This window comes from Mustela lutreola, chromosome 12 (assembly GCF_030435805.1).
Source record: "Mustela lutreola isolate mMusLut2 chromosome 12, mMusLut2.pri, whole genome shotgun sequence".
Lineage (NCBI taxonomy): Eukaryota > Metazoa > Chordata > Mammalia > Carnivora > Mustelidae > Mustela > Mustela lutreola.
The window spans coordinates 77,160,603-77,172,937 of NC_081301.1; the positions used below are offsets into that span (position 1 = coordinate 77,160,603).

The 12,335-nt window shown below is 40.1% G+C and overlaps 1 long non-coding RNA gene across 2 annotated transcripts in view; it reads left to right on the forward strand.

Annotated features, from left to right (window-relative positions):
- LOC131813115 (uncharacterized) overlaps positions 1-10,002 on the forward strand; it is a 68,057-nt gene extending 58,055 nt beyond the window's left edge. For both annotated transcript variants that reach the window (XR_009346612.1, XR_009346619.1), the window contains one exon: positions 7,843-10,002. This is a non-coding gene — a long non-coding RNA (uncharacterized LOC131813115). The remainder of the gene's footprint in view (positions 1-7,842) is intronic.
- Positions 10,003-12,335: the final 2,333 nt, after the last annotated feature.

Consider the following 12,335-nt stretch of genomic DNA (forward strand, 5'->3'; position numbering starts at 1 on the left):
AGGGGAATGTGCGCCCAAATGTTTATAGCAGCAATGTCCACAATAGCCAAACTATGGAAAGAACCTTGATGTCCATCAACAGATGAACGGATAAAGAAGATGTGGTATATATATATACAACGGAATACTATGCAGCCATCAAAAGAAATGAAATCTTGCCATGTGCGACGACATGGCTGGAACTAGAGGGTATTATGCTTAACAAAATAAGTCAATCGGAGAAAGACAACTGTCATATGCTCTCCCTGATATGAGGAAGTGGAGATGCAATGTGGGGGGTTTGGGGGGTAGGAAAAGAATAAATAAAACAAGATGGAATTGAGAGAGAGACAAACCATAAGAGACTCTTAACGTCACAAAACAAACTGAGGGTGGCCAGAGATAGGGTTGTAGGGAGAGGGTTGGTGGTGTTATGGACATTAGGGAGGCTATGTGCTATGGTGAGCACTGTGAAGTGTGTAAACCTGGCGATTTACAGACCTGTACCCCTGGGGCTAATAATACATTATATGTTTATAAAAATAAACTTATTTTTTAAAAAAAAGAAGTTGTCTGGTGGGGACTGTGGCATCAGGCAAGGGCAGACATGTCAAGGGGGAATTGCAGCTCCAATGGTGATTGTTATCTTCATGCACATGGTAGTCAGAGTCTTCAGTTTATTGAGAGAAACAGGATTTTAATGCAAAATCCTTTGGAATATTTGCAACTAATTAAACAGATAAAACACTATGTGTGCCAAGTGGTTTCTATAATTGTCAATCTAGCTAGATGGATTTTTTTTTTTATGGAAACTAAGTCTCAGCAATGGGAAGAGATTGCTTCATAGTTATGTTGTCTAGACAATTATTCTAGATATGCCTGATGGTAAGTCCCTAGTCTGAAGTTCATTTGTTAAGAATAAATCCACAGACAGTCAATCTCTAAAAATATACTGATAGAACTTAAGTGTGGTAGATCAAATAATTGATGTGATTTTTCACTCCCTTTTAAATACTATTGTATATTCACACCATTACCATGGCTTTGGTTGGCAGAGTATATTTAATCACCCTTGACTTTGATCTTGATCTTGTGGCCTGATTTGGCTCATGGAATGTTAGTAGACATGACTCAAGTAGAGGCTTCAACACATGAATTTTAGGAGGACTCAATTCAGCCTTTAACACAGAGTCTACCATTTGACGAGTGACCACTTCTTGTCCAAACCCAAACACAATGAGAGTGCTAAAATGACAAACTGCACCAGGTGCTGGGACAACCCATGTAAACTGGGACTGGATATATGGCGGGGCTGCTGTGGTGGGGAGTATTCAGCTTTCTTCCCTGGGGGTCAAGTCTGTTCAAGCAGTTCTGACTGCTGTTTCAAAACCTTGTTTCAGCTCTCACGTGGACTAAGGAAGCCGTTAGTTGACCAAGATGAAGGAGATTTAATTAACCTCTTTTGATACCATCCCCCACAAGCCACCTTGCCTGCTTTCTCACTTCTGCCTGTTGATCCCCTATCACCTGTCCTTAAAAATTTGTTTTGCACAGGGGCACCTGGGTGGCTAGGTCGACTAAGCATCTGACTCTTGATTTGGACTCAGGGCATGATTTCAGGGCCTTGGGCTCAAGACCCCATCAGGCTCCACACTCAGCATAAAGTCTGCTTGAAAGTCTCCCTCTCCCTCTGACCCTCCCCCAACTCGTGCTGTCTCTCTCAAAAACTAAATGAATAAAATATTTAAAAATTATTTTATGCATCGATTCCTGGTTCCTTGTACAACCTTGGTTTTTATGCTGCACAAGCCTTAAAGTCAGGCTTATAGGAGCACTTTGCATTCACCATGAATGCATTTTTGAGCCTCATCAATTCTGTTAAAGATTTCCCATAGAGACTAATATTCCCCTCACTTACCCCAGTGGTGAACACAGTGTAATAAAAACACCTTAACCTATTCTCTTTTCTCCTTTCTCTCTAGTTTTACCTCTCACACTTTGACACCTTTCTAAATTATGTGCCCAACAAGTGAACTGGTCCATTAGGTGCCATGCTCCTTGAGAACTTAGCCAGTCTTTCTTTCTTCCCTGCAGAGAGCCCACAGGACCAGCCAGCCTTCTCTCTAGGGGGGAAGCAGGGACATGGAAGAGAAAGGCAGTTATTAATGGATGGTATCATGACTCAAGGAGAATGCCACCAGGACACTTGTCAGTGTATTAATGAGCATATAGCAGTGGTAAGAAGGTAATGAATATTGGGTGGAAACCTAAAGCTAGAACATTAGGATTATCTAGGCAACTTTCTTGGTACTCACTGGTGTGACCTTCCCTTGCCCAGCATGGGTACACTTGTGTGATGCCTAGTGTAGCCCACCTGCTCACACTGTTGGATTGTCAGAAACAACTAAAGACTGCTTTTGTCTTTTTCAGTAACAGTGGTCCTCACACTGGGCTGCAATTTAGAATGACATAGGAATCTTTTAAAAACCCTGAAGCTCACACAGCACCCCTGACCAATTAAATCGGAATATCGGAGGTAAAAACCCAAGGGTCAGCAGTTTGTATAAGCCTGCTGGATACCCCATTGTGCAGCCAGGTTGGATAACTAGCTCTCTAGATCCTGGCTATTCAAAGTGTGGTCAATGGGTCAACAGCAGGGGTATAGCTCAGTGGTCAAGCATTTGACAGCAATGGCATCCCCTGCGAGAAATGCAGAAACTCAAGCCCCATCCCAGACCCATGGAATCAGAATCTGTGTTTTAACAAGATCACCAGGTGATTCCTAGATATATTAATGTCTGATTAATATTGTGTCTGTTTAACACAGTGCTAGATGAGCTGTTTTCACCTTTCACCACACATTAGTAACATGAGGGCAGCTTTAAAATGCTCCTGCTCTCATGGCACAGTAACGCAATTCAGTTACTAGCATGGAGGTGAGGATCAGCCACCAAGATCTTTTTCAGAACCCTACAGGTGATTGAAATTGAGAACCACTGCTCTAGGCTCTGATACTTATCTCTGTTTGAAACAAATTTTCCCAACACTCATATGCCAAAGGCTTGATTGATCTGTGAGAGAGTGTCTCTCACTGCCACAGCACAGGCTAGGAGTGATGCCTCCTCAGAGGAGTCATAGAATAGTTGCAATGCGAACTGCTCTACTCCTTTGGTGCTGGCTCATTGGTAGGGTCACTGTGGCTGGTGGACCTTGAAGACCTTGAAGTGCATTCTAAGAGGGTCAGAATGAATGTCCTGATATTTTATTAGGAACCATGAGGAAAAGTTCTGCCCGAAAGAGATCCAGACCTATCTCCTCCTTACCCTCCTATAGTTAGCTTGGGATGAGCTGGACTAAGCTGTATTTGTGAGCAGATACCCCAAGTTGTGAAGGCTTAAGACAGCTGAAAATGACTTAAGGACCCTGTCACCTTTGTTAGTGCTGTTAAATTTTCTCAGTCATACTCTGCAAATATTACTTTTGTCATTTAACATTATATTATAACAATGCAAGTGCTATAGGTTGATTGTGTTTCCCCCTAAAAGATACATTGACGTCTTAACACATGGTACCTCAGACAGCAACCTTATTTGGAAATAGGGTCTTTATATAGGTAATCAAGTCATTATGATTGGCCCTAATTCAATATAACTGACATCCTTATAAAGAGGGAAAGTTTGATTGTTAAAATGTGTGTACTGCCCAGAGCAATCTATACTTTCAATGCCATCCTGATCAAAATTCCACTGGCATTTTTCAAAGCGCCGGAACAAACAATCCTAAAATTTGTATGGAACCAGAAAAGACCCTGAATTGCTAAGGAAATGTTGGAAAAGAATAACAAAGCTGGGAGTATCACATTACCTGATTTCAAGCTTTGTTACAAAGCTGTGATCACCAAGACAGCATGGCACTGGCACAAAAACAGACATATAGACCAGTGGAACAGAGTAGAGAGCCCAGGTATGGACCCTCAACTCTCTGGTCAAATAATCTACATATTTGACATAGGCAGTAACCTCTTCAACATTGGCCACAGCAGCTTCTTTCAAGACCTGTCCAAAAGCAATAGAAACAAAAGTGTAAATGAACTTTTGGGACTTCATCAAGATCAAAAAGCTTCTGCACAGTGAAGGAAACAGTCAACAAACAAAGAGGCAACCACAGAATGGGAGAAGATATTTGCAAATGACACTACAGACAAAGGGCTGATATCCAAGATCTATAAAGAACTTCCCAAATTCAACAGCCAAAGAACAGATGATTATGTCAAAAAATGGGCAGAAGACATGAAGACACTTCCCCAAAGAAGACACACAAATGGCTAACAGACACGTGAAAAAATGTTCATTATCATTAGCCATCAGGAAAATTCAAATCAAAACCACATTGAGAAACTACCTCACACTAGTTAGAATGACCAAAATAAATAGGACAGAAAACAACAAGTGTTAGAGAGGATGTGGAGAAAGGGGAACCCTCTAACACTGTTGGTGGGAATGCAAGTTGGTGCTGCTACTTTGGAAAACAGTGTGAAGATTCCTCAAAAAATTAAAAATAGAGCTACCCTATGATCCTGCAATTGCACTACTGGGTATTTACCCAAATATACAGATGCAGTGAAAACAAGGGCAATTTGTAACCCAATGTTCATAGCATCAGTGACCACATCACCAAACTGTGGAAAGAGCCAAGATGCCCTTCAACAGAAGAATGGATAAAAAAGATTTGGTTCATATAAACAATGGAATATTATGCCTCCATCAGAAAGGATGAATGCCCAACTTTTGTATCAACATCAACAGGACTGGAGGAGATTATGCTGAGTAAGATAAATCAAGCAGAGGAAGCCAATTATCATATGGTTTCACTTACTTGTGGAGCATGAGGAATAATATGGAGAGCATTAGAAGACGGAAAGGAAAAGTGAACTGGGGTCAATTGGAGGGGAGGTGAAGCATGAGAGACTGTGAACTCTGAGAAACAAACTGAGGTTTTGGAGTGGAGAAGAGAGGGGGGATCGTGAGCCTTGTGGTGAGCATTAAGGAGGGCACATATTGCATGGAGCACTGGGTGTGGTGCATAAACAATGAATCTTGGAACACTGAACAAACAGAATTGGGAAAAAAGGGGGGGGCAGGGGAGTTTGGATACAGTGTGCACAGAGGGAAGACCACGTGAAGGTACATAAGGAGAAAATAACCATATGACTGTACTGAGATAGCTATAAGAAAGAAACACCAAGAACCACCAGAAAACACTATAAGCTAGAAGATATAAGAAGGATCATCTCCTAGAGCCATCAAAGAGACCATGGCCCTGTAGATAACTGGATTTTGGATTTTAAGCTCTAAGTACCATGAGGTGTCATTTTCCATTGTTTTAAGCCACTTAGTTTTTGGTACTTTGTTACAGCAACCTGGGAAACTAATACTACAAAAAGTAGGGTTAAAAATAAATTAAAATGATATTGTCCAAAATGAACTTAAAGGGGGGAAAAAAAGCTGGAAGAGGAAATCCTAAAACCAATTAGCTCTTTTGAAAGATTCTTTTTGCTGATAAATATGAGTACATAGATGTTTAAAATACAAAGCTGAAGAGCACTTTGTTAAAGATGTCATATTTTCCAGAATGCAATGAATAGACCTTAACTTAGAGCCATTTGAGAAAATGTTTTCCCCTTGAAATCATTAAAACATACATTGTTGCTCTTTATGTTAGTTTTATGATGCATGCCAGGATTCCAAATTAAATACTGTTTAGATGCTTATGCACCAAGAATTCTTTCTCAAGGAGACATAAGACTGGATAGAAGAATATCTTTTTCTTAATCTTTTCTTTAAATTTATTTTTTATTTTCATCATAACAGTATTCATCATTTTTGCACCACACCCAGTGCTCTGTGCAATCCGTGCCCTCTATAATACCCACCACCTGGTACCCCGACCTCCCACCCCCCCACCACTTCACAACCCTCAAATTGTTTTTCAGAGTCCATAGTCTCTCATGGTTGACCTCCCCTTCCAATTTCCTCCAACTCCCTTCTCTTCTTTATCTCCCCATGTCCTCCATGTTATTTGTTATGCTCCAAAAATCAGTGAAACCATATGATAATTGACTCTCTCTGCTTGACTTATTTCACTCAGCATAATCTCTTCCAGTCCCGTCCATGTTGCTACAAAAGTTGGGTATTCGTCCTTTCTGATGGAGGCATAATACTCCATAGTGTATATGGACCACATCTTCCTTATCCATTCGTCCATTGAAGGGCATCTTGGTTCTTTCCACAGTTTGGCGACCATGGCCATTGCTGCTATAAACAATGGGGTACAGATGGCCCTTCTTTTCACATCTGTATCTTTGGGGTAAAAACCCAGTAGTGCAATGGCACGTTCATAGGGAAGTTCTATTTTTAATTTCTTGAGGAATATCCACACTGATCTCCAAAGAGGCTGCACCAACTTGAATATCTTTTTATACCGAGGCAGTGAGTCCTTAGTCAATGGTCAAAATGTGCTTTACAGTAGGATTTTATCACAATATAAAAATATTTTGATAGGCAAAAGACTATGAATACAGAAAGACCTCTGTGATCTACAAACCCTAACAGCAAGCCCATTTGCCAAGAATTTTTTTTTAATTCTTTTAAACTTCTATATTAAGAAAGGTATTATCTCTTGCCTGGAAAGTAATTTTGTTTTGTTTTGTCTTTGTTTTTTATTTATTTTCAGCATAACAGTATTCATTATTTTTGCACCACACCCAGTGCTCCATGCAATCCGTGCCCTCTCTAATACCCACCACCGGGTTCCTTCAACCTCCCACCCCCTGCTGCTTTAAACCCCTCATATTGGTTTTCAGAGTCCACAGTCTCTCATGGTTCACCTCCCCTTCCAATTTCCCCCAACTCCCTTCTCCCCTTGTCCTCCATGCTATTTGTTATGCTCCACAAATCATTGAAACCATATGATAATTGACTCTCTCTGCTTGACTTATTTCACTCAGCATAATCTCTTCCAGTCCTGTCCATGTTGCTACAAAAGTTGGGTATTCATCCTTTCTGATGGAGGCATAATACTCCATAGTGTATATGGACCACATCTTCCTTATCCATTCATCCATTGAAGGGAATCTTGGTTCTTTTCACAGTTTGGCGACCATGGCCATTGCTGCTATAAAAGGGTACAGATGGCCCTTTTTTTTCACTAAATCTGTATCTTTGGGGTAAATACGCAGTAGTGCAATTGCAGGGTAACAGGGAAGTTCTATTTTTAATTTCTTGAGGAATCTCCCCACTGTTCTCCAAAGAGGCTGCACCAACTTGCATTCCCACCAACAGTGTAAGAGTGTTCCCCTTTCTCCACATCCCCTCCAACACATGTTGTTTCCTGTCTTGCTAATTTTGGCCATTCTAACTGGTGTAAGGTCATATCTCAATGTGGTTTTAATTTGAATCTCCCTGATGGCTAGTGATGATGAACATTTTTTCATGTGTCTGATAGCCATTTGTATGTCTTGTTTGGAGAAGTGTCTGTTCATATCTTCTGCCCATTTTTTGAGTGTGTTTTGTGTGTGTTGAGTTTGAGGAGTTCTTTATAGATCCTGGATATCAACCTTTTGTCTCTACTGTCATTTGCAAATATCTTCACCCATTCCATGGGTTGCCTCTTTGTTTTCTTGACTGTTTCCTTTGAAAAAGTTTGCAGCTTTCCTGTTGAGATCAGGAACACAACAAGGATGCCCACTCTCACCACTCTTGTTCAACATAGTATTAGAAGTCCTAGCAACAGCAATCAGACAACAAAGAGAAATAAAATGTATCCAAATTGGAAATGAAGAAATCAAACTCTCTCTCTTCACAGATAACATGATTCTTTATATGGAAAACCCAAAAGACTCCACCCCCAAACTACTAGAACCCATACAGCAATTCAGTAATGTGGCAGGATACAAAGTCAATGTATAGAAATCAGTGGCTTTCTTATACACTAACAATGAAAATACAGAAAGGGAAATTAGAGAATCAATTCCATTTACTATAGCACCAAGAACCATAAGACACCTGGGAATAAACCTAACCAAAGAGGTAAAGGATCTGTACTCAAGGAACTACAGAAAACTCATGAAAGAAATTGAAGAAGACACAAAAAGATGGAAGACCATTCCATGCTCTTAGATCGGAAGAATAAACATTGTTAAAATGTCTATACTGCCTAGAGCAATCTAGACTTTTAATGCTATTCTGATCAAAATTCCACCAGTATTCTTCAAAGAGCTGGAGCAAATAATCCTAAAATTTGTATGGAATCAGATGAGACCCTGAATCGCTAAGGAAATGTTGAAAGACAAAAATAAAACTGGGGACATCACGTTACCTGATTTCAAGCTTTACTACAAAGCTGTGATCACCAAGACAGCATGGTACTGGCATAAAAGCAGACACATAGACCAGTGGAACAGAGTACAGTGCCCAGATATGGACCCTCAACTCTTTGGTCAAATAATCTTCGACAAAACAGGAAAAAATATACAGTGGAAAAAAGACAGTCTCTTCAATAAGTGGTGCTGGGAAAACTGGACAGATATATGTAGAAGAATGAAACTCGACCATTCTCTTACACCGTACACAAAGATAAACTCAAAATGGATAAAAGACCTCAGTGTGAGACAGGAATCCATCAGAATCCTAGAGGAGAACGTAGGCAGTAATCTCTTCGATATCAGCCACAGCAACTTCTTTCAAGATATGTCTCCAAAGGCAAAGGAAACCAAAGCGAATATAAACTTTTGGGACTTCATCAAAATCAAAAGTTTCTGCACAGCAAAGAAAATAGTCAAGAAAACAAAGAGGCAACCCATTTGCCAAGAAATTAGACACTGTCTTTTAAAACAGGTTAATGTCTTTTGTTTCATTCTTTGCTCCTATGGCCATAGACCTGTCAGCAGTAAATCCAAGGGACCTGAAAACGTTTTCATATTTCCCCTCCCAGTAGCCCTAGATGAAATTACACATGCTAATCTTGCTAAGCTTTTTCATCAGCTCCTGAAGTTTCTACAAAAGCATGTTGCTGACCAAGAAACTGGGTCAGACAATTGTTTTGCAATAAAGATGATCTTTTGAAGTGTCTCAGCAGCTGCTTACCTTGAACAGGAGTCCTGTGGATCATGCTCTTCAGAAATTGAGCCTCAGGCCTCTCCTACTTTAATAACAATAAAAAATTGCCCTTTTTTCCCCACCTGCCTTTGGGCTTTCTGATTGATGAATCTATTCACTTAAACAGAGAATTTAAAAAATTTCTTTAAAAAATACAACCACTTTCTGAAATATATTTGCAAAGCTTGAAACTCTATGAAGTGAGTACATAAGAAATACTGCCATTGCCACAGGACACCCACCACTGACTTGGGCATAATCTCTAAGAGGCAGTTTGATTGTGATTTGAACAAGACTTGAGCTTTCAAAAATCAGAGCTATTTTCCAAGCCTTGGGATTTCCCACCCACCCCCAATGGTGGCATTTTCTCCCTTAATTCCCTAGTCAGGAAAGAAATAAGTTGTGGTTTTATTTTTATATCAACTGACACCATTAGCATATTCTTAGTGAAATTTGTATAGTTCGTCAGATCAGATACCCTTTAACGGGGACAAGAATTATGAATCAATGAAAGAAGCTGTCACCGGCTATGTTGCCTTGATATTAATAGCATGAACAGTCAATGTTGGAAGTATCTGGGGCGCATTTGCCATTAAACCCATCTTGTCTTTCAAGAATGAGATAGAGGAGGGAGACTGGGAAGAAGAGTCCCCAGGTCAAGCAGTTTCACTCAGGTCACGCAACCAGATTGATAAGACATCATCATAGATTGTCTACAGTAAATTGTCTGAGAGCATTTTTGTGCTGAGAGGTTTTTATGTTTTTAAATAGTTGAAAAAAATCCAAAGAAGAATATTCTTGTGTGAAACGTGAAAATTATATAAAATCCAGATTTCAGTGTTTATAAATAAAGCTTTATTAGAATACCGCCATGACTATTCCTTCATTTAATGTCTAGGCATGGTTTCCCACTATGATGGCAGAGTTGAGTAATTGTGGTGTATGACCTAGAAAGCCTACGATATTTACTCTTTGTCCCTTTGTAGGAAAAAAGCTCACTGACTCCCTGTATATTCAAATACATGCATTTATATATATCCACATATATGTATATCTGTAAACATGAATATCTATTTATCATCTACCTATGGATCTACCTACCATTTATCTACCATTAAATTTTCCTTATATACAAAAGCAAACCCTTCCTGGCAGATTTTCTGTCTTCTAATCTAAGTAGTACAAACCCTGAAGCATAGTAACTGTACAGCTCTACCCTCATTCCATTTTCATTGCTCAAAACAACACTGGTCAGATACACAAAGAAATGTTTTATTCTACTGTGTGCTTACCTTGATAAAACTCAAAGTGGTTGATATCTACTCTGGCTGTCAGGGCTGTATTTTCACCCAGAATTTGGCCATAAAGTTATCTGGTATCCCTACAATAGCAACTTCAAAGGTGATATAAAAATGCTAGTAGTAAATATTCTAAAGCCTTAAATGCCCATTTGGGGATTTTGCAGAATTCATCTCCTATCATCTTGGTTAAAAAGGGACTTAAATTCAGGCTTTCAATGGGGGATTATTTAACTGTGTTTTAAATGAATATTCAAGGAAGAGATTAAAGACCATTACTTCCAATGGGAGCATTTTAATCCTAGAATTGAAGACCCTTTCATTTAATTTTTATAAAGTGACCAATGGGAACTTGGAGGTAGCCAGCTCAACTCAATTTGGTAAATGTGTCTCAGATAGTGTGAAATAATAAAGACCGTATCAGTCTTTGTCCCTGCTTTCTGTCATGGAGCTTCAAAAACTCCTGATGGGAGTCCCTTTCGTTATTACTAAACAGCCCCTTTCCAGCTCACCTGAGTTTATGCTAAGAAGGTGACTCAAGGGGAGCCCCTGGATCTTTCAAGGGTGATGCTGGCCCCACTTGTAAGACTAAGCACTTGGTGAGGGGGTTGACATTTTTAGCTGTACACCTTGAGGGAGAGAAGGGGGACTGGAGATTGAATTCAGATGTCAGACCATTGATTTTATCAGTCATGTCCACCTAGTAAAACCTCAATAAAAACTCAAACACTAAAGTTCAGAAGACTTCCATGGTGGTGATCATATTAATTAATATACTAGGAGAGTGGTGCCCACCGCCCCTCATCCCAAGTCCATAGGGATGGAAGCTCTGTACTCTTCTTTGCCAGACCTGGCCCTGCTCATCTTCACCATTTGGCTGTTCTTAAGTTTTATCCTTATAACAAAATGCTAATTTTTAGTGTAGTGCATTCTGTGAGTCTGTAGTTCCCGAGTGAATGATCAAACCTGAAGGGTGTTATGAGAGTGCTTGAATTTGTAGCCCGATGGGAAGTAGTGTGGGTATGTTGTAGACAGTTGAGACTTTTGACTGGCAGATGAAATTGGGTCAGTCTTATGGGACTGAGCCCTTAACTTGTGGGTTCTGTGTGAACTCCAAGGAGTTAGTGTCAGAATTTAATTAAGTTGTAGGACCTCCACTGGGTGTCACAGAATTGTTGTGGGAATGTGTGTGGCTACTGTGGGCCAGGTTCAATGCTAGGTGCTGAGGATGGACAGAGGGTTAAGACAGTTCTTATTCTCAAAGTGCTCACATCCTGGCTGTGTAACGTTTTAGCATTCTCAGAATGTGATCTTAGCATTAGAGAGTAAACCTCCTCTCTTAGGAAGGGAAAGGGAAGAATGAAATGTGAGTAGAAAGCAAAAGGCCCTTGGTGTTTGCATGTATGAATGAATAAACACATTGTAATAAGAAGCTGGAGCTCTATTCCTGTGACCATCTGTAGTTTTACATGTGGCGGTTATCACTATCTGTGACTGAGGTTGTGTTCTTGGAATCCTTCAGGGCTTGTGTTTTTGGTGTATTCTTCTATCAGGGATTTGTAGTGGGTGGAATTATTTGATGCCATAAAAAGGGGAAAAACTTCTCCCAAAGTGAGTAGATCCAGAAGCTTTCCCTGGTCGAGGTATTCCCTAGGGATCTGTGAGCGTGTGCAGGCTGTTGGTAAAAAGCAGTGTACTTCCTAATGAGAAGGTGAAACTTTGGCCTGGAAATCAGAGTGCAATGGGTTATAATCTTGACTGGGATCTGAGAGCGAAGAGATATCTGGAGACTCTTATCTGGAGAAAGGCAATGCCATTAAGTCAGTTTCTAGCACAGGATGGGTAGGGTTGAAGGACAGAGGAAGGGGAGTCAGGAAGGGGGAAGATGTTGGCTAGAGAACAA